Source organism: Electrophorus electricus, chromosome 13 (genome assembly GCF_041902795.1).
Source record: "Electrophorus electricus isolate QZ-2024a chromosome 13, ASM4190279v1, whole genome shotgun sequence".
Classification (NCBI taxonomy): domain Eukaryota; kingdom Metazoa; phylum Chordata; class Actinopteri; order Gymnotiformes; family Gymnotidae; genus Electrophorus; species Electrophorus electricus.
In genome coordinates this window covers 20,991,614-21,011,965 of record NC_137509.1, presented here as the reverse complement: position 1 = coordinate 21,011,965, position 20,352 = coordinate 20,991,614, and the positions used below count along the sequence as shown (strand labels likewise).

Below are 20,352 nucleotides of genomic sequence, written 5' to 3'. Positions count from 1 at the left end.
ACCTGCTATTCCCTGGTACTAAAATATTTCTATTTAATCTGTACACTTCACATACAAGCTTGTCAGTTGCAGATTAAAGTAAAGTGATGCAACAAAAACTTACAGCATTTGCTATTCCCAGGTGCTAACAGATATTTTTTTTAATTAATCACTGCACTTCACATCCTAGCATGTCATCTTGAAAGTAAATTAAAGTGATGCAAGAGAAGCTTACAGCATCTCGTAGTCCAAGGTGCTAACAGATAGATTTTTGAGGAATCACTGCACTTCACATTCAGGCATGTGAGTTGGAGAGTAAATGAAAGTGATGCAAAAAAAACTTACAGCATCTGCTATTCCCAGGTGCTAACAGATAGTTTTTTTTATTAATCACTGCACTTCACATTTGAGCATGTCAGCTTGAAAGTAAATTAAAGTGATGCAAGAAAAGATTACAGCACCTGGTATTCCTAGGTAGGGTCCCACCTCAGTACTATCCAGGCCCAAACTTGCTTAGCTTCCAAGGTCAGATGAGCTTGGGCATTCTCAAGCTGGTGTGGCCATAAGCCTCAAACACTTACTCAAATTGCCTAATCATAGCAAATATGATCAAAGACCAATCTGACAATTTTTTTTATTAATCCCTGCAATTGACATTCTAGAATGTTATCTTGAATGTAAATTAAATGATGCAATAAAAGCTTACAACATCTGGTATACGGAGGCACTAACAGACAGTTTTTTGATGAATCACTGCACTTCACATTCAGGCATGTGAGTTGGAGAGTAAATGAAAGTGATGCAAAAAAAACTTACAGCATCGGCTATTCCCAGGTGCTAACAGATAGTTTGAGTTAATTATTCACTGCACTTCAAATTTGAACATGATAGCTTGAACATAAATTAAAGGGATGCAATACAATCTTACAGCACCTGCTATTCCCAGGTGCTAACAGATAGTTTTTTTTATTAATCACTGCACTTCACATTTGAGCATGTCAGCTTGAAAGTAAATTAAAGTGATGCAAGAAAAGCTTACAGCACCTGGTATTCCTAGGTAGGGTCCCACCTCAGTACTATTCAGGCCCAAACTTGCTTAGTTTCCAAGGTCAGATGAGATTGGGCGTTCTCAAGCTGGTGTGGCCGTAAGCCTTAAACACTTACTCAAATTGCCTAATCATAGCAAATATGATCAAAGACCAATCTGACAATTTTTTTTATTAATCCCTGCACTTGACATTCTAGAATGTTATCTTGAATGTAATTAAATGATGCAATAAAAGCTTACAATACGGAGCTGGTATACGGAGGCACTAATTATTCACTGCACTTCAAATTTGAACATGATAGCTTGAACACAAATTAAAGGGATGCAATACAATCTTACAGCACCTGCTATTCCCTGGTACTAAAATATATCTATTTAATCTGTACACTTCACATACAAGCTTGTCAGTTGCAGATTAAAGTAAAGTGATGCAACAAAAACTTACAGCATCTGCTATTCCCAGGTGCTAACAGGTAGTTTTTTTAATTAATCACTGCATTTCACATCCTAGCATGTCATCTTGACAGTAAATTAAAGTGATGCAAGAGAAGCTTACAGCATCTCATAGTCCAATGTGCTAACATATAGTTTTTTGATGAATCACTGCACTTCACATTCAGGCATGTGAGTTGGAGAGTAAATGAAAGTGATGCAAAAAAAACTTACAGCATCTGCTATTCCCAGGTGCTAACAGATAGTTTGAGTTAATTATTCATTGCACTTCAAATTTGAACATGATAGCTTGAACATAAATTAAAGGGATGCAATACAATCTTACAGCACCTGCTATTCCCTGGTACTAAAATATTTCTATTTAATCTGTACACTTCACATACAAGCTTGTCAGTTGCAGATTAAAGTAAAGTGATGCAAGAAAAACTTACAGCATCTGCTATTCCCAGGTGCTAACAGATAGTTTTTTTAATTAATCACTGCATTTCACATCTTAGCATGTCATCTTGACAGTAAATTAAAGTGATGCAAGAGAAGCTTACAGCATCTCGTAGTCCAAGGTGCTAACAGATAGATTTTTGAGGAATCACTGCACTTCACATTCAGGCATGTGAGTTGGAGAGTAAATGAAAGTGATGCAAAAAAAACTTACAGCATCTGCTATTCCCAGGTGCTAACAGATAGTTTGAGTTAATTATTCACTGCACTTCAAATTTGAACATGATAGCTTGAACATAAATTAAAGGGATGCAATACAATCTTACAGCACCTGCTATTCCCAGGTGCTAACAGATAGTTTTTTTTATTAATCACTGCACTTCACATTTGAGCATGTCAGCTTGAAAGTAAATTAAAGTGATGCAAGAAAAGCTTACAGCACCTGGTATTCCTAGGTAGGGTCCCACCTCAGTACTATCCAGGCCCAAACTTGCTTAGCTTCCAAGGTCAGATGAGATTGGGCGTTCTCAAGCTGGTGTGGCCGTAAACCTTAAACACTTACTCAAATTGCCTAATCATAGCAAATATGATCAAAGACCAATCTGACAATTTTTTTTATTAATCCCTGCACTTGACATTCTAGAATGTTATCTTGAATGTAATTAAATGATGCAATAAAAGCTTACAATACGGAGCTGGTATACTGAGGCACTAATTATTCACTGCACTTCAAATTTGAACATGATAGATTGAACATAAATTAAAGGGATGCAAACAATCTTACAGCACCTGCTATTCCCTGGTACTAAAATATTTCTATTTAATCTGTACACTTCACATACAAGCTTGTCAGTTGCAGATTAAAGTAAAGTGATGCAACAAAAACTTACAGCATCTGCTATTCCCAGGTGCTAACAGATAGTTTTTTTAATTAATCACTGCATTTCACATCCTAGCATGTCATCTTGACAGTAAATTAAAGTGATGCAAGAGAAGCTTACACCATCTCGTAGTCCAATGTGCTAACATATAGTTTTTTGATGAATCACTGCACTTCACATTCAGGCATGTGAGTTGGAGAGTAAATGAAAGTGATGCAAAAAAAACTTACAGCATCTGCTATTCCCAGGTGCTAACAGATAGTTTGAGTTAATTATTCACTGCACTTCAAATTTGAACATGATAGCTTGAACATAAATTAAAGGGATGCAATACAATCTTACAGCACCTGCTATTCCCTGGTACTAAAATATTTCTATTTAATCTGTACACTTCACATACAAGCTTGTCAGTTGCAGATTAAAGTAAAGTGATGCAACAAAAACTTACAGCATTTGCTATTCCCAGGTGCTAACAGATATTTTTTTTAATTAATCACTGCACTTCACATCCTAGCATGTCATCTTGAAAGTAAATTAAAGTGATGCAAGAGAAGCTTACAGCATCTCGTAGTCCAAGGTGCTAACAGATAGATTTTTGAGGAATCACTGCACTTCACATTCAGGCATGTGAGTTGGAGAGTAAATGAAAGTGATGCAAAAAAAACTTACAGCATCTGCTATTCCCAGGTGCTAACAGATAGTTTTTTTTATTAATCACTGCACTTCACATTTGAGCATGTCAGCTTGAAAGTAAATTAAAGTGATGCAAGAAAAGATTACAGCACCTGGTATTCCTAGGTAGGGTCCCACCTCAGTACTATTCAGGCCCAAACTTGCTTAGCTTCCAAAGTAAGATGAGATTGGGCGTTCTCAAGCTGGTGTGGCCGTAAGCCTTAAACACTTACTCAAATTGCCTAATCATAGCAAATATGATCAAAGACCAATCTGACAATTTTTTTTATTAATCCCTGCACTTGACATTCTGGAATGTTATCTTGAATGTAATTAAATGATGCAATAAAAGCTTACAATACGGAGCTGGTATACGGAGGCACTAATTATTCACTGCACTTCAAATTTGAACATGATAGCTTGAACATAAATTAAAGGGATGCAAACAATCTTACAGCACCTGCTATTCCCTGGTACTAAAATATTTCTATTTAATCTGTACACTTCACATACAAGCTTGTCAGTTGCAGATTAAAGTAAAGTGATGCAACAAAAACTTACAGCATCTGCTATTCCCAGGTGCTAACAGATAGTTTTTTTAATTAATCACTGCATTTCACATCCTAGCATGTCATCTTGACAGTAAATTAAAGTGATGCAAGAGAAGCTTACAGCATCTCGTAGTCCAATGTGCTAACATATAGTTTTTTGATGAATCACTGCACTTCACATTCAGGCATGTGAGTTGGAGAGTAAATGAAAGTGATGCAAAAAAAACTTACAGCATCTGCTATTCCCAGGTGCTAACAGATAGTTTGAGTTAATTATTCATTGCACTTCAAATTTGAACATGATAGCTTGAACATAAATTAAAGGGATGCAATACAATCTTACAGCACCTGCTATTCCCTGGTACTAAAATATTTCTATTTAATCTGTACACTTCACATACAAGCTTGTCAGTTGCAGATTAAAGTAAAGTGATGCAACAAAAACTTACAGCATCTGCTATTCCCAGGTGCTAACAGATAGTTTTTTTAATTAATCACTGCATTTGACATCTTAGCATGTCATCTTGACAGTAAATTAAAGTGATTCAAGAGAAGCTTACAGCATCTCGTAGTCCAAGTTGCTAACAGATAGTTTTTGATGAATCACTGCACTTCACATTTAGGCACGTGAGTTGGAGAGTAAATGAAAGTGATGCAAAAAAAACTTACAGCATCTGCTATTCCCAGGTGCTAACAGATAGTTTTTTTTATTAATCACTGCACTTCACATTTGAGCATGTCAGCTTGAAAGTAAATTAAAGTGATGCAATAAAAGCTTACAGCACCTGGTATTCCTAGGGAGGGTCCCACCTCAGTACTATCCAGGCCCAAACTTGCTTAGCTTCCAAGGTCAGATGAGATTGGGCGTTCTCAAGCTGGTGTGGCCGTAAGCTTTAAACACTTACTCAAATTTCCTAATCATAGCAAATATGATCAAAGACCAATCTGACAATTTTTTTTATTAATCCCTGCACTTGACATTCTAGAATGGTATCTTGAATGTAAATTAAATGATGCAATAAAAGCTTACAACATCTGGTATACGGAGGCACTAACAGACAGTTTTTTGATGAATCACTGCACTTCACATTCAGGCATGTGAGTTGGAGAGTAAATGAAAGTGATGCAAAAAAAACTTACAGCATCGGCTATTCCCAGGTGCTAACAGATAGTTTTGTTTTAATAATCACTGCACTTCACATTTGAGCATGTCAGCTTGAAAGTAAATTAAAGTGATGCAAGAAGAGCTTACAGCACCTGGTATTCCTAGGTAGAGTCCCACCTCAGTACTATCCAGGCCCAAACTTGCTTAGCTTCCAAGGTCAGATGAGATTGGGCGTTCTCAAGCTGGTGTGGCCGTAAACCTTAAACACTTACTCAAATTGCCTAATCATAGCAAATATGATCAAAGACCAATCTGACAATTTTTTTTATTAATCCCTGCACTTGACATTCTAGAATGTTATCTTGAATGTAAATTAAATGATGCAATAAAAGCTTACAACATCTGGTATACGGAGGCACTAACAGACAGTTTTTTGATGAATCACTGCACTTCACATTCAGGCATGTGAGTTGGAGAGTAAATGAAAGTGATGCAAAAAAAAACGTACAGCATCTGCTATTCCCAGGTGCTAACAGATAGTTTAAGTTAATTATTCACTGCACTTCAAATTTGAACATGATAGCTTGAACATAAATTAAAGGGATGCAATACAATCTTACAGCACCTGCTATTCCCTGGTACTAAAATATTTCTATTTAATCTGTACACTTCACATATAAGCTTGTCAGTTGCAGATTAAAGTAAAGTGATGCAACAAAAACTTACAGCATCTGCTATTCCCAGGTGCTAACAGACAGTTTGAGTTAATTATTCACTGCACTTCAAATTTGAACATGATAGCTTGAAAATAAATTAAAGGGATGCAATACAATCTTACAGCACCTGCTATTCCCTGGTACTAAAATATTTCTATTTAATCTGTACACTTCACATACAAGCTTGTCAGTTGCAGATTAAAGTAAAGTGATGCAACAAAAACTTACAGCATCTGCTATTCCCAGGTGCTAACAGATAGTTTTTTTAATTAATCACTGCATTTCACATCCTAGCATGTCATCTTGACAGTAAATTAAAGTGATGCAAGAGAAGCTTACAGCATCTCGTAGTCCAAGGTGCTAACATATAGTTTTTTGATGAATCACTGCACTTCACATTCAGGCATGTGAGTTGGAGAGTAAATGAAAGTGATGCAAAAAAAAACTTACAGCATCTGCTATTCCCAGGTGCTAACAGATAGTTTGAGTTAATTATTCACTGCACTTCAAATTTGAACATGATAGCTTGAGCATAAATTAAAGGGATGCAATACAATCTTACAGCACCTGCTATTCCCTGGTACTAAAATATTTCTATTTAATCTGTACACTTCACATACAAGCTTGTCAGTTGCAGATTAAAGTAAAGTGATGCAACAAAAACTTACAGCATTTGCTATTCCCAGGTGCTAACAGATAGTTTTTTTAATTAATCACTGCACTTCACATCCTAGCATGTCATCTTGAAAGTAAATTAAAGTGATGCAAGAGAAGCTTACAGCATCTCGTAGTCCAAGGTGCTAACAGATAGATTTTTGAGGAATCACTGCACTTCACATTCAGGCATGTGAGTTGGAGAGTAAATGAAAGTGATGCAAAAAAAACTTACAGCATCTGCTATTCCCAGGTGCTAACAGATAGTTTTTTTTATTAATCACTGCACTTCACATTTGAGCATGTCAGCTTGAAAGTAAATTAAAGTGATGCAAGAAAAACTTACAGCATCTGCTATTCCCAGGTGCTAACAGATAGTTTGAGTTAATTATTCACTGCACTTCAAATTTGAACATGATAGCTTGAGCATAAATTAAAGGGATGCAATACAATCTTACAGCACCTGCTATTCCCTGGTACTAAAATATTTCTATTTAATCTGTACACTTCACATACAAGCTTGTCAGTTGCAGATTAAAGTAAAGTGATGCAACAAAAACTTACAGCATTTGCTATTCCCAGGTGCTAACAGATAGTTTTTTTAATTAATCACTGCACTTCACATCCTAGCATGTCATCTTGAAAGTAAATTAAAGTGATGCAAGAGAAGCTTACAGCATCTCGTAGTCCAAGGTGCTAACAGATAGATTTTTGAGGAATCACTGCACTTCACATTCAGGCATGTGAGTTGGAGAGTAAATGAAAGTGATGCAAAAAAAACTTACAGCATCTGCTATTCCCAGGTGCTAACAGATAGTTTTTTTTATTAATCACTGCACTTCACATTTGAGCATGTCAGCTTGAAAGTAAATTAAAGTGATGCAAGAAAAGCTTACAGCACCTGGTATTCCTAGGTAGGGTCCCACCTCAGTACTATTCAGGCCCAAACTTGCTTAGCTTCCAAGGTCAGATGAGATTGGGCGTTCTCAAGCTGGTGTGGCCGTAAGCCTTAAACGCTTACTCAAATTGCCTAATCATAGCAAATATGATCAAAGACCAATCTGACAATTTTTTTTATTAATCCCTGCACTTGACATTCTAGAATGTTATCTTGAATGTAATTAAATGATGCAATAAAAGCTTACAATACGGAGCTGGTATACGGAGGCACTAATTATTCACTGTACTTCAAATTTGAACATGATAGCTTGAACATAAATTAAAGGGATGCAAACAATCTTACAGCACCTGCTATTCCCTGGTACTAAAATATTTCTATTTAATCTGTACACTTCACATACAAGCTTGTCAGTTGCAGATTAAAGTAAAGTGATGCAACAAAAACTTACAGCATCTGCTATTCCCAGGTGCTAACAGATAGTTTATTTAATTAATCACTGCATTTCACATCCTAGCATGTCATCTTGACAGTTAATTAAAGTGATGCAAGAGAAGCTTACAGCATCTCGTAGTCCAATGTGCTAACATATAGTTTTTTGATGAATCACTGCACTTCACATTCAGGCATGTGAGTTGGAGAGTAAATGAAAGTGATGCAAAAAAAACTTACAGCATCTGCTATTCCCAGGTGCTAACAGATAGTTTGAGTTAATTATTCACTGCACTTCAAATTTGAACATGATAGCTTGAACATAAATTAAAGGGATGCAATACAATCTTACAGCACCTGCTATTCCATGGTACTAAAATATTTCTATTTAATCTGTACACTTCACATACAAGCTTGTCAGTTGCAGATTAAAGTAAAGTGATGCAACAAAAACTTACAGCATCTGCTATTCCCAGGTGCTAACAGATAGTTTGAGTTAATTATTCACTGCACTTCAAATTTGAACATGATAGCTTGAAAATAAATTAAAGGGATGCAATACAATCTTACAGCACCTGCTATTCCCTGGTACTAAAATATTTCTATTTAATCTGTACACTTCACATACAAGCTTGTCAGTTGCAGATTAAATTAAAGTGATGCAACAAAAACTTACAGCATCTGCTATTCCCAGGTGCTAACAGATAGTTTTTTTAATTAATCACTGCACTTCACATCCTAGCATATCATCTTGACAGTAAATTAAAGTGATGCAAGAGAAGCTTACAGCATCTCGTAGTCCATGGTGCTAACAGATATTTTTTTGATGAATAACTGCACTTCACATTCAGGCATGTGAGTTGGAGAGTAAATGAAAGTGATGCAAAAAAGACTTACAGCATCTGCTATTCCCAGGTGCTAACAGATAGTTTTTTTTATTAATCACTGCACTTCACATTTGAGCATGTCAACTTGAAAGTAAATTAAAGTGATGCAAGAAAAGCTTGCACCACCTGGTATTCCTAGGGAGGGTCCCACCTCAGTACTATCCAGACCCAAACTTGCTTAGCTTCCAAGGTCAGATGAGATTGGGCGTCCTCAAGCTGGTGCGGCCGTAAGATTTAAACACTTACTCAAATTTGCTAATCATAGCAAATATGATCAAAGACCAATCTGACAATTTTTTTTATTAATCCCTGCAATTGACATTCTAGAATGTTATCTTGAATGTAAATTAAATGATGCAATAAAAGCTTACAACATCTGGTATACGGAGGCACTAACAGACAGTTTTTTGATGAATCACTGCACTTCACATTCAGGCATGTGAGTTGGAGAGTAAATGAAAGTGATGCAAAAAAAACTTACAGCATCTGCTATTCCCAGGTGCTAACAGACAGTTTGAGTTAATTATTCACTGCACTTCAAATTTGAACATGATAGCTTGAAAATAAATTAAAGGGATGCAATACAATCTTACAGCACCTGCTATTCCCTGGTACTAAAATATTTCTATTTAATCTGTACACTTCACATACAAGCTTGTCAGTTGCAGATTAAAGTAAAGTGATGCAACAAAAACTTACAGCATCTGCTATTCCCAGGTGCTAACAGATAGTTTTTTTAATTAATCACTGCATTTCACATCCTAGCATGTCATCTTGACAGTAAATTAAAGTGATGCAAGAGAAGCTTACAGCATCTCGTAGTCCAAGGTGCTAACATATAGTTTTTTGATGAATCACTGCACTTCACATTCAGGCATGTGAGTTGGAGAGTAAATGAAAGTGATGCAAAAAAAACTTACAGCATCTGCTATTCCCAGGTGCTAACAGATAGTTTGAGTTAATTATTCACTGCACTTCAAATTTGAACATGATAGCTTGAGCATAAATTAAAGGGATGCAAACAATCTTACAGCACCTGCTATTCCCTGGTACTAAAATATTTCTAGTTAATCTGTACACTTCACATACAAGCTTGTCAGTTGCAGATTAAAGTAAAGTGATGCAACAAAAACTTACAGCATTTGCTATTCCCAGGTGCTAACAGATAGTTTTTTTAATTAATCACTGCACTTCACATCCTAGCATGTCATCTTGAAAGTAAATTAAAGTGATGCAAGAGAAGCTTACAGCATCTCGTAGTCCAAGGTGCTAACAGATAGATTTTTGAGGAATCACTGCACTTCACATTCAGGCATGTGAGTTGGAGAGTAAATGAAAGTGATGCAAAAAAAACTTACAGCATCTGCTATTCCCAGGTGCTAACAGATAGTTTTTTTTATTAATCACTGCACTTCACATTTGAGCATGTCAGCTTGAAAGTAAATTAAAGTGATGCAAGAAAAGCTTACAGCACCTGGTATTCCTAGGTAGGGTCCCACCTCAGTACTATTCAGGCCCAAACTTGCTTAGCTTCCAAGGTCAGATGAGATTGGGCGTTCTCAAGCTGGTGTGGCCGTAAGCCTTAAACGCTTACTCAAATTGCCTAATCATAGCAAATATGATCAAAGACCAATCTGACAATTTTTTTTATTAATCCCTGCACTTGACATTCTAGAATGTTATCTTGAATGTAATTAAATGATGCAATAAAAGCTTACAATACGGAGCTGGTATACGGAGGCACTAATTATTCACTGTACTTCAAATTTGAACATGATAGCTTGAACATAAATTAAAGGGATGCAAACAATCTTACAGCACCTGCTATTCCCTGGTACTAAAATATTTCTATTTAATCTGTACACTTCACATACAAGCTTGTCAGTTGCAGATTAAAGTAAAGTGATGCAACAAAAACTTACAGCATCTGCTATTCCCAGGTGCTAACAGATAGTTTTTTTAATTAATCACTGCATTTCACATCCTAGCATGTCATCTTGACAGTTAATTAAAGTGATGCAAGAGAAGCTTACAGCATCTCGTAGTCCAATGTGCTAACATATAGTTTTTTGATGAATCACTGCACTTCACATTCAGGCATGTGAGTTGGAGAGTAAATGAAAGTGATGCAAAAAAAACTTACAGCATCTGCTATTCCCAGGTGCTAACAGATAGTTTGAGTTAATTATTCACTGCACTTCAAATTTGAACATGATAGCTTGAACATAAATTAAAGGGATGCAATACAATCTTACAGCACCTGCTATTCCCTGGTACTAAAATATTTCTATTTAATCTGTACACTTCACATACAAGCTTGTCAGTTGCAGATTAAAGTAAAGTGATGCAACAAAAACTTACAGCATCTGCTATTCCCAGGTGCTAACAGATAGTTTGAGTTAATTATTCACTGCACTTCAAATTTGAACATGATAGCTTGAAAATAAATTAAAGGGATGCAATACAATCTTACAGCACCTGCTATTCCCTGGTACTAAAATATTTCTATTTAATCTGTACACTTCACATACAAGCTTGTCAGTTGCAGATTAAATTAAAGTGATGCAACAAAAACTTACAGCATCTGCTATTCCCAGGTGCTAACAGATAGTTTTTTTAATTAATCACTGCACTTCACATCCTAGCATATCATCTTGACAGTAAATTAAAGTGATGCAAGAGAAGCTTACAGCATCTCGTAGTCCATGGTGCTAACAGATATTTTTTTGATGAATAACTGCACTTCACATTCAGGCATGTGAGTTGGAGAGTAAATGAAAGTGATGCAAAAAAGACTTACAGCATCTGCTATTCCCAGGTGCTAACAGATAGTTTTTTTTATTAATCACTGCACTTCACATTTGAGCATGTCAACTTGAAAGTAAATTAAAGTGATGCAAGAAAAGCTTGCACCACCTGGTATTCCTAGGGAGGGTCCCACCTCAGTACTATCCAGACCCAAACTTGCTTAGCTTCCAAGGTCAGATGAGATTGGGCGTCCTCAAGCTGGTGCGGCCGTAAGATTTAAACACTTACTCAAATTTGCTAATCATAGCAAATATGATCAAAGACCAATCTGACAATTTTTTTTATTAATCCCTGCAATTGACATTCTAGAATGTTATCTTGAATGTAAATTAAATGATGCAATAAAAGCTTACAACATCTGGTATACGGAGGCACTAACAGACAGTTTTTTGATGAATCACTGCACTTCACATTCAGGCATGTGAGTTGGAGAGTAAATGAAAGTGATGCAAAAAAAACTTACAGCATCTGCTATTCCCAGGTGCTAACAGACAGTTTGAGTTAATTATTCACTGCACTTCAAATTTGAACATGATAGCTTGAAAATAAATTAAAGGGATGCAATACAATCTTACAGCACCTGCTATTCCCTGGTACTAAAATATTTCTATTTAATCTGTACACTTCACATACAAGCTTGTCAGTTGCAGATTAAAGTAAAGTGATGCAACAAAAACTTACAGCATCTGCTATTCCCAGGTGCTAACAGATAGTTTTTTTAATTAATCACTGCATTTCACATCCTAGCATGTCATCTTGACAGTAAATTAAAGTGATGCAAGAGAAGCTTACAGCATCTCGTAGTCCAAGGTGCTAACATATAGTTTTTTGATGAATCACTGCACTTCACATTCAGGCATGTGAGTTGGAGAGTAAATGAAAGTGATGCAAAAAAAACTTACAGCATCTGCTATTCCCAGGTGCTAACAGATAGTTTGAGTTAATTATTCACTGCACTTCAAATTTGAACATGATAGCTTGAGCATAAATTAAAGGGATGCAAACAATCTTACAGCACCTGCTATTCCCTGGTACTAAAATATTTCTAGTTAATCTGTACACTTCACATACAAGCTTGTCAGTTGCAGATTAAAGTAAAGTGATGCAACAAAAACTTACAGCATTTGCTATTCCCAGGTGCTAACAGATAGTTTTTTTAATTAATCACTGCACTTCACATCCTAGCATGTCATCTTGAAAGTAAATTAAAGTGATGCAAGAGAAGCTTACAGCATCTCGTAGTCCAAGGTGCTAACAGATAGATTTTTGAGGAATCACTGCACTTCACATTCAGGCATGTGAGTTGGAGAGTAAATGAAAGTGATGCAAAAAAAACTTACAGCATCTGCTATTCCCAGGTGCTAACAGATAGTTTTTTTTATTAATCACTGCACTTCACATTTGAGCATGTCAGCTTGAAAGTAAATTAAAGTGATGCAAGAAAAGCTTACAGCACCTGGTATTCCTAGGTAGGGTCCCACCTCAGTACTATTCAGGCCCAAACTTGCTTAGCTTCCAAGGTCAGATGAGATTGGGCGTTCTCAAGCTGGTGTGGCCGTAAGCCTTAAACGCTTACTCAAATTGCCTAATCATAGCAAATATGATCAAAGACCAATCTGACAATTTTTTTTATTAATCCCTGCACTTGACATTCTAGAATGTTATCTTGAATGTAATTAAATGATGCAATAAAAGCTTACAATACGGAGCTGGTATACGGAGGCACTAATTATTCACTGTACTTCAAATTTGAACATGATAGCTTGAACATAAATTAAAGGGATGCAAACAATCTTACAGCACCTGCTATTCCCTGGTACTAAAATATTTCTATTTAATCTGTACACTTCACATACAAGCTTGTCAGTTGCAGATTAAAGTAAAGTGATGCAACAAAAACTTACAGCATCTGCTATTCCCAGGTGCTAACAGATAGTTTTTTTAATTAATCACTGCATTTCACATCCTAGCATGTCATCTTGACAGTTAATTAAAGTGATGCAAGAGAAGCTTACAGCATCTCGTAGTCCAATGTGCTAACATATAGTTTTTTGATGAATCACTGCACTTCACATTCAGGCATGTGAGTTGGAGAGTAAATGAAAGTGATGCAAAAAAAACTTACAGCATCTGCTATTCCCAGGTGCTAACAGATAGTTTGAGTTAATTATTCACTGCACTTCAAATTTGAACATGATAGCTTGAACATAAATTAAAGGGATGCAATACAATCTTACAGCACCTGCTATTCCCTGGTACTAAAATATTTCTATTTAATCTGTACACTTCACATACAAGCTTGTCAGTTGCAGATTAAAGTAAAGTGATGCAACAAAAACTTACAGCATCTGCTATTCCCAGGTGCTAACAGATAGTTTGAGTTAATTATTCACTGCACTTCAAATTTGAACATGATAGCTTGAAAATAAATTAAAGGGATGCAATACAATCTTACAGCACCTGCTATTCCCTGGTACTAAAATATTTCTATTTAATCTGTACACTTCACATACAAGCTTGTCAGTTGCAGATTAAAGTAAAGTGATGCAACAAAAACTTACAGCATCTGCTATTCCCAGGTGCTAACAGATAGTTTTTTTAATTAATCACTGCATTTGACATCTTAGCATGTCATCTTGACAGTAAATTAAAGTGATTCAAGAGAAGCTTACAGCATCTCGTAGTCCAAGGTGCTAACAGATAGTTTTTTGAGGAATCACTGCACTTCACATTCAGGCATGTGAGTTGGAGAGTAAATGAAAGTGATGCAAAAAAAACTTACAGCATCGGCTATTCCCAGGTGCTAACAGATGGTTTTTTTTATTAATCACTGCACTTCACATTTGAGCATGTCAACTTGAAAGTAAATTAAAGTGATGCAAGAAAAGCTTGCACCACCTGGTATTCCTAGGGAGGGTCCCACCTCAGTACTATCCAGGCCCAAACTTGCTTAGCTTCCAAGGTCAGATGAGATTGGGCGTTCTCAAGCTGGTGTGGCCGTAAGCTTTAAACACTTACTCAAATTTCCTAATCATAGCAAATATGATCAAAGACCAATCTGACAATTTTTTTTATTAATCCCTGCACTTGACATTCTAGAATGGTATCTTGAATGTAAATTAAATGATGCAATAAAAGCTTACAACATCTGGTATACGGAGGCACTAACAGACAGTTTTTTGATGAATCACTGCACTTCACATTCAGGCATGTGAGTTGGAGAGTAAATGAAAGTGATGCAAAAAAAACTTACAGCATCTGCTATTCCCAGGTGCTAACAGATAGTTTTTTTTATTAATCACTGCACTTCACATTTGAGCATGTCAGCTTGAAAGTAAATTAAAGTGATGCAATAAAAGCTTACAGCACCTGGTATTCCTAGGTAGAGTCCCACCTCAGTACTATCCAGTTCCAAACTTGCTTAGCTTCCAAGGTCAGATGAGATTGGGCGTTCTCAAGCTGGTGTGGCCGTAAACTTTAAACACTTACTCAAATTTCCTAATCATAGCAAATATGATCAAAGACCAATCTGACAATTTTTTTTATTAATCCCTGCACTTGACATTCTAGAATGGTATCTTGAATGTAAATTAAATGATGCAATAAAAGCTTACAACATCTGGTATACGGAGGCACTAACAGACAGTTTTTTGATGAATCACTGCACTTCACATTCAGGCACGTGAGTTGGAGAGTAATTGAAAGTGATGCAAAAAAAACTTACAGCATCTGCTATTCCCAGGTGCTAACAGATAGTTTAAGTTAATTATTCACTGCACTTCAAATTTGAACATGATAGCTTGAACATAAATTAAAGGGATGCAATACAATCTTACAGCACCTGCTATTCCCTGGTACTAAAATATTTCTATTTAATCTGTACACTTCACATACAAGCTTGTCAGTTGCAGATTAAAGTAAAGTGATGCAACAAAAACTTACAGCATCTGCTATTCCCAGGTGCTAACAGATAGTTTGAGTTAATTGTTCACTGCACTTCAAATTTGAACATGATAGCTTGAGCATAAATTAAAGGGATGCAATACAATCTTACAGCACCTGCTATTCCCTGGTACTAAAATATTTCTATTTAATCTGTACACTTCACATACAAGCTTGTCAGTTGCAGATTAAAGTAAAGTGATGCAACAAAAACTTACAGCATTTGCTATTCCCAGGTGCTAACAGATAGTTTTTTTAATTAATCACTGCACTTCACATCCTAGCATGTCATCTTGAAAGTAAATTAAAGTGATGCAAGAGAAGCTTACAGCATCTCGTAGTCCAAGGTGCTAACAGATAGATTTTTGAGGAATCACTGCACTTCACATTCAGGCATGTGAGTTGGAGAGTAAATGAAAGTGATGCAAAAAAAACTTACAGCATCTGCTATTCCCAGGTGCTAACAGATAGTTTTTTTTATTAATCACTGCACTTCACATTTGAGCATGTCAGCTTGAAAGTAAATTAAAGTGATGCAAGAAAAGCTTACAGCACCTGGTATTCCTAGGTAGGGTCCCACCTCAGTACTATTCAGGCCCAAACTTGCTTAGCTTCCAAGGTCAGATGAGATTGGGCGTTCTCAAGCTGGTGTGGCCGTAAGCCTTAAACGCTTACTCAAATTGCCTAATCATAGCAAATATGATCAAAGACCAATCTGACAATTTTTTTTATTAATCCCTGCACTTGACATTCTAGAATGTTATCTTGAATGTAATTAAATGATGCAATAAAAGCTTACAATACGGAGCTGGTATACGGAGGCACTAATTATTCACTGTACTTCAAATTTGAACATGATAGCTTGAACATAAATTAAAGGGATGCAAACAATCTTACAGCACCTGCTATTCCCTGGTACTAAAATATTTCTATTTAATCTGTACACTTCACATACAAGCTTGTCAGTTGCAGATTAAAGTAAAGTGATGCAACAAAAACTTACAGCATCTGCTATTCCCAGGTGCTAACAGATAGTTTATTTAATTAATCACTGCATTTCACATCCTAGCATGTCATCTTGACAGTTAATTAAAGTGATGCAAGAGAAGCTTACAGCATCTCGTAGTCCAATGTGCTAACATATAGTTTTTTGATGAATCACTGCACTTCACATTCAGGCATGTGAGTTGGAGAGTAAATGAAAGTGATGCAAAAAAAACTTACAGCATCTGCTATTCCCAGGTGCTAACAGATAGTTTGAGTTAATTATTCACTGCACTTCAAATTTGAACATGATAGCTTGAACATAAATTAAAGGGATGCAATACAATCTTACAGCACCTGCTATTCCCTGGTACTAAAATATTTCTATTTAATCTGTACACTTCACATACAAGCTTGTCAGTTGCAGATTAAAGTAAAGTGATGCAACAAAAACTTACAGCATCTGCTATTCCCAGGTGCTAACAGATAGTTTGAGTTAATTATTCACTGCACTTCAAATTTGAACATGATAGCTTGAAAATAAATTAAAGGGATGCAATACAATCTTACAGCACCTGCTATTCCCTGGTACTAAAATATTTCTATTTAATCTGTACACTTCACATACAAGCTTGTCAGTTGCAGATTAAATTAAAGTGATGCAACAAAAACTTACAGCATCTGCTATTCCCAGGTGCTAACAGATAGTTTTTTTAATTAATCACTGCACTTCACATCCTAGCATATCATCTTGACAGTAAATTAAAGTGATGCAAGAGAAGCTTACAGCATCTCGTAGTCCATGGTGCTAACAGATATTTTTTTGATGAATAACTGCACTTCACATTCAGGCATGTGAGTTGGAGAGTAAATGAAAGTGATGCAAAAAAGACTTACAGCATCTGCTATTCCCAGGTGCTAACAGATAGTTTTTTTTATTAATCACTGCACTTCACATTTGAGCATGTCAGCTTGAAAGTAAATTAAAGTGATGCAAGAAAAGCTTACAGCACCTGGTATTCCTAGGTAGGGTCCCACCTCAGTACTATCCAGACCCAAACTTGCTTAGCTTCCAAGGTCAGATGAGATCGGGCGTCCTCAAGCTGGTGCGGCCGTAAGATTTAAACACTTACTCAAATTTGCTAATCATAGCAAATATGATCAAAGACCAATCTGACAATTTTTTTTATTAATCCCTGCAATTGACATTCTAGAATGTTATCTTGAATGTAAATTAAATGATGCAATAAAAGCTTACAACATCTGGTATACGGAGGCACTAAAAGACAGTTTTTTGATGAATCACTGCACTTCACATTCAGGCATGTGAGTTGGAGAGTAAATGAAAGTGATGCAAAAAAAACTTACAGCATCTGCTATTCCCAGGTGCTAACTGATAGTTTTTTTTATTAATCACTGCACTTCACATTTGAGCATGTCAGCTTGAAAGTAAATTAAAGTGATGCAAGAAAAGCTTACAGCACCTGGTATTCCTAGGTAGGGTCCCACCTCAGTACTATCTAGGCCCAAACTTGCTTAGCTTCCAAGGTCAGATGAGATTCGGCGTTCTCAAGCTGGTGTGGCCGTAAGCCTTAAACACTTACTCAAATTGCCTAATCATAGCAAATATGATCAAAGACCAATCTGACAATTTTTTTTATTAATCCCTGCACTTGACATTCTAGAATGTTATCTTGAATGTAAATTAAATGATGCAATAAAAGCTTACAACATCTGGTATACGGAGGCACTAACAGACAGTTTTTTGATGAATCACTGCACTTCACATTCAGGCATGTGAGTTGGAGAGTAAATGAAAGTGATGCAAAAAAAAACGTACAGCATCTGCTATTCCCAGGTGCTAACAGATAGTTTAAGTTAATTATTCACTGCACTTCAAATTTGAACATGATAGCTTGAAAATAAATTAAAGGGATGCAATACAATCTTACAGCACCTGCTATTCCATGGTACTAAAATATTTCTATTTAATCTGTACACTTCACATACAAGCTTGTCAGTTGCAGATTAAAGTAAAGTGATGCAACAAAAACTTACAGCATCTGCTATTCCCAGGTGCTAACAGATAGTTTGAGTTAATTATTCACTGCACTTCAAATTTGAACATGATAGCTTGAAAATAAATTAAAGGGATGCAATACAATCTTACAGCACCTGCTATTCCCTGGTACTAAAATATTTCTATTTAATCTGTACACTTCACATACAAGCTTGTCAGTTGCAGATTAAATTAAAGTGATGCAACAAAAACTTACAGCATCTGCTATTCCCAGGTGCTAACAGATAGTTTTTTTAATTAATCACTGCACTTCACATCCTAGCATATCATCTTGACAGTAAATTAAAGTGATGCAAGAGAAGCTTACAGCATCTCGTAGTCCATGGTGCTAACAGATATTTTTTTGATGAATAACTGCACTTCACATTCAGGCATGTGAGTTGGAGAGTAAATGAAAGTGATGCAAAAAAGACTTACAGCATCTGCTATTCCCAGGTGCTAACAGATAGTTTTTTTTATTAATCACTGCACTTCACATTTGAGCATGTCAGCTTGAAAGTAAATTAAAGTGATGCAAGAAAAGCTTACAGCACCTGGTATTCCTAGGTAGGGTCCCACCTCAGTACTATCCAGACCCAAACTTGCTTAGCTTCCAAGGTCAGATGAGATCGGGCGTCCTCAAGCTGGTGCGGCCGTAAGATTTAAACACTTACTCAAATTTGCTAATCATAGCAAATATGATCAAAGACCAATCTGACAATTTTTTTTATTAATCCCTGCAATTGACATTCTAGAATGTTATCTTGAATGTAAATTAAATGATGCAATAAAAGCTTACAACATCTGGTATACGGAGGCACTAACAGACAGTTTTTTGATGAATCACTGCACTTCACATTCAGGCATGTGAGTTGGAGAGTAAATGAAAGTGATGCAAAAAAAACTTACAGCATCTGCTATTCCCAGGTGCTAACAGATAGTTTTTTTTATTAATCATTGCATTTCACATCCTAGCATGTCATCTTGACAGTAAATTAAATTGATGCGAGAGAAGCTTACAGCATCTCGTAGTCCAAGTTGCTAACAGATAGTTTTTGATGAATCACTGCACTTCACATTTAGGCACGTGAGTTGGAGAGTAAATGAAAGTGATGCAAAAAAAACTTACAGCATCTGCTATTCCCAGGTGCTAACAGATAGTTTTTTTTATTAATCACTGCACTTCACATTTGAGCATGTCAGCTTGAAAGTAAATTAAAGTGATGCAATAAAAGCTTACAGCACCTGGTATTCCTAGGGAGGGTCCCACCTCAGTACTATCCAGTCCCAAACTTGCTTAGCTTCCAAGGTCAGATGAGATTGGGCGTTCTCAAGCTGGTGTGGCCGTAAACTTTAAACACTTACTCAAATTTCCTAATCATAGCAAATATGATCAAAGACCAATCTGACAATTTTTTTTATTAATCCCTGCACTTGACATTCTAGAATGGTATCTTGAATGTAAATTAAATGATGCAATAAAAGCTTACAACATCTGGTATACGGAGGCACTAACAGACAGTTTTTTGATGAATCACTGCACTTCACATTCAGGCACGTGAGTTGGAGAGTAATTGAAAGTGATGCAAAAAAAACTTACAGCATCTGCTATTCCCAGGTGCTAACAGATAGTTTAAGTTAATTATTCACTGCACTTCAAATTTGAACATGATAGCTTGAACATAAATTAAAGGGATGCAATACAATCTTACAGCACCTGCTATTCCCTGGTACTAAAATATTTCTATTTAATCTGTACACTTCACATACAAGCTTGTCAGTTGCAGATTAAAGTAAAGTGATGCAACAAAAACTTACAGCATCTGCTATTCCCAGGTGCTAACA

The 20,352-nt window shown here is 36.2% G+C and overlaps 1 non-coding gene and 17 pseudogenes across 1 annotated transcript; all 18 read right to left on the bottom strand.

Annotated features, from left to right (window-relative positions):
• Positions 1–428: 428 nt before the first annotated feature.
• On the bottom strand, positions 429–547 carry LOC145650729 (5S ribosomal RNA; annotated as a pseudogene).
• A 464-nt stretch (positions 548–1,011) lies between these two features.
• Positions 1,012–1,130, bottom strand: LOC145649043 (5S ribosomal RNA; annotated as a pseudogene).
• A 1,218-nt stretch (positions 1,131–2,348) lies between these two features.
• Positions 2,349–2,467, bottom strand: LOC145647104 (5S ribosomal RNA; annotated as a pseudogene).
• A 1,105-nt stretch (positions 2,468–3,572) lies between these two features.
• Positions 3,573–3,691, bottom strand: LOC145644214 (5S ribosomal RNA; annotated as a pseudogene).
• A 1,104-nt stretch (positions 3,692–4,795) lies between these two features.
• On the bottom strand, positions 4,796–4,914 carry LOC145643880 (5S ribosomal RNA). The gene has a single exon (XR_014116090.1). It is a non-coding gene; the product is annotated as a 5S ribosomal RNA (ribosomal RNA).
• A 353-nt stretch (positions 4,915–5,267) lies between these two features.
• Positions 5,268–5,386, bottom strand: LOC145646931 (5S ribosomal RNA; annotated as a pseudogene).
• Positions 5,387–7,386: 2,000 nt separating this feature from the next.
• LOC145646697 (5S ribosomal RNA) lies at positions 7,387–7,505 on the bottom strand (annotated as a pseudogene).
• A 1,323-nt stretch (positions 7,506–8,828) lies between these two features.
• LOC145645701 (5S ribosomal RNA) lies at positions 8,829–8,947 on the bottom strand (annotated as a pseudogene).
• Positions 8,948–10,176: 1,229 nt separating this feature from the next.
• On the bottom strand, positions 10,177–10,295 carry LOC145646696 (5S ribosomal RNA; annotated as a pseudogene).
• Positions 10,296–11,618: 1,323 nt separating this feature from the next.
• On the bottom strand, positions 11,619–11,737 carry LOC145645700 (5S ribosomal RNA; annotated as a pseudogene).
• A 1,229-nt stretch (positions 11,738–12,966) lies between these two features.
• Positions 12,967–13,085, bottom strand: LOC145646695 (5S ribosomal RNA; annotated as a pseudogene).
• A 1,323-nt stretch (positions 13,086–14,408) lies between these two features.
• Positions 14,409–14,527, bottom strand: LOC145650378 (5S ribosomal RNA; annotated as a pseudogene).
• Positions 14,528–14,879: 352 nt separating this feature from the next.
• LOC145650442 (5S ribosomal RNA) lies at positions 14,880–14,998 on the bottom strand (annotated as a pseudogene).
• Positions 14,999–16,007: 1,009 nt separating this feature from the next.
• LOC145646694 (5S ribosomal RNA) lies at positions 16,008–16,126 on the bottom strand (annotated as a pseudogene).
• A 1,323-nt stretch (positions 16,127–17,449) lies between these two features.
• LOC145643855 (5S ribosomal RNA) lies at positions 17,450–17,568 on the bottom strand (annotated as a pseudogene).
• A 352-nt stretch (positions 17,569–17,920) lies between these two features.
• On the bottom strand, positions 17,921–18,039 carry LOC145650318 (5S ribosomal RNA; annotated as a pseudogene).
• A 1,010-nt stretch (positions 18,040–19,049) lies between these two features.
• LOC145643854 (5S ribosomal RNA) lies at positions 19,050–19,168 on the bottom strand (annotated as a pseudogene).
• A 572-nt stretch (positions 19,169–19,740) lies between these two features.
• On the bottom strand, positions 19,741–19,859 carry LOC145650039 (5S ribosomal RNA; annotated as a pseudogene).
• Between the last annotated feature and the right edge of the window lie 493 nt (positions 19,860–20,352).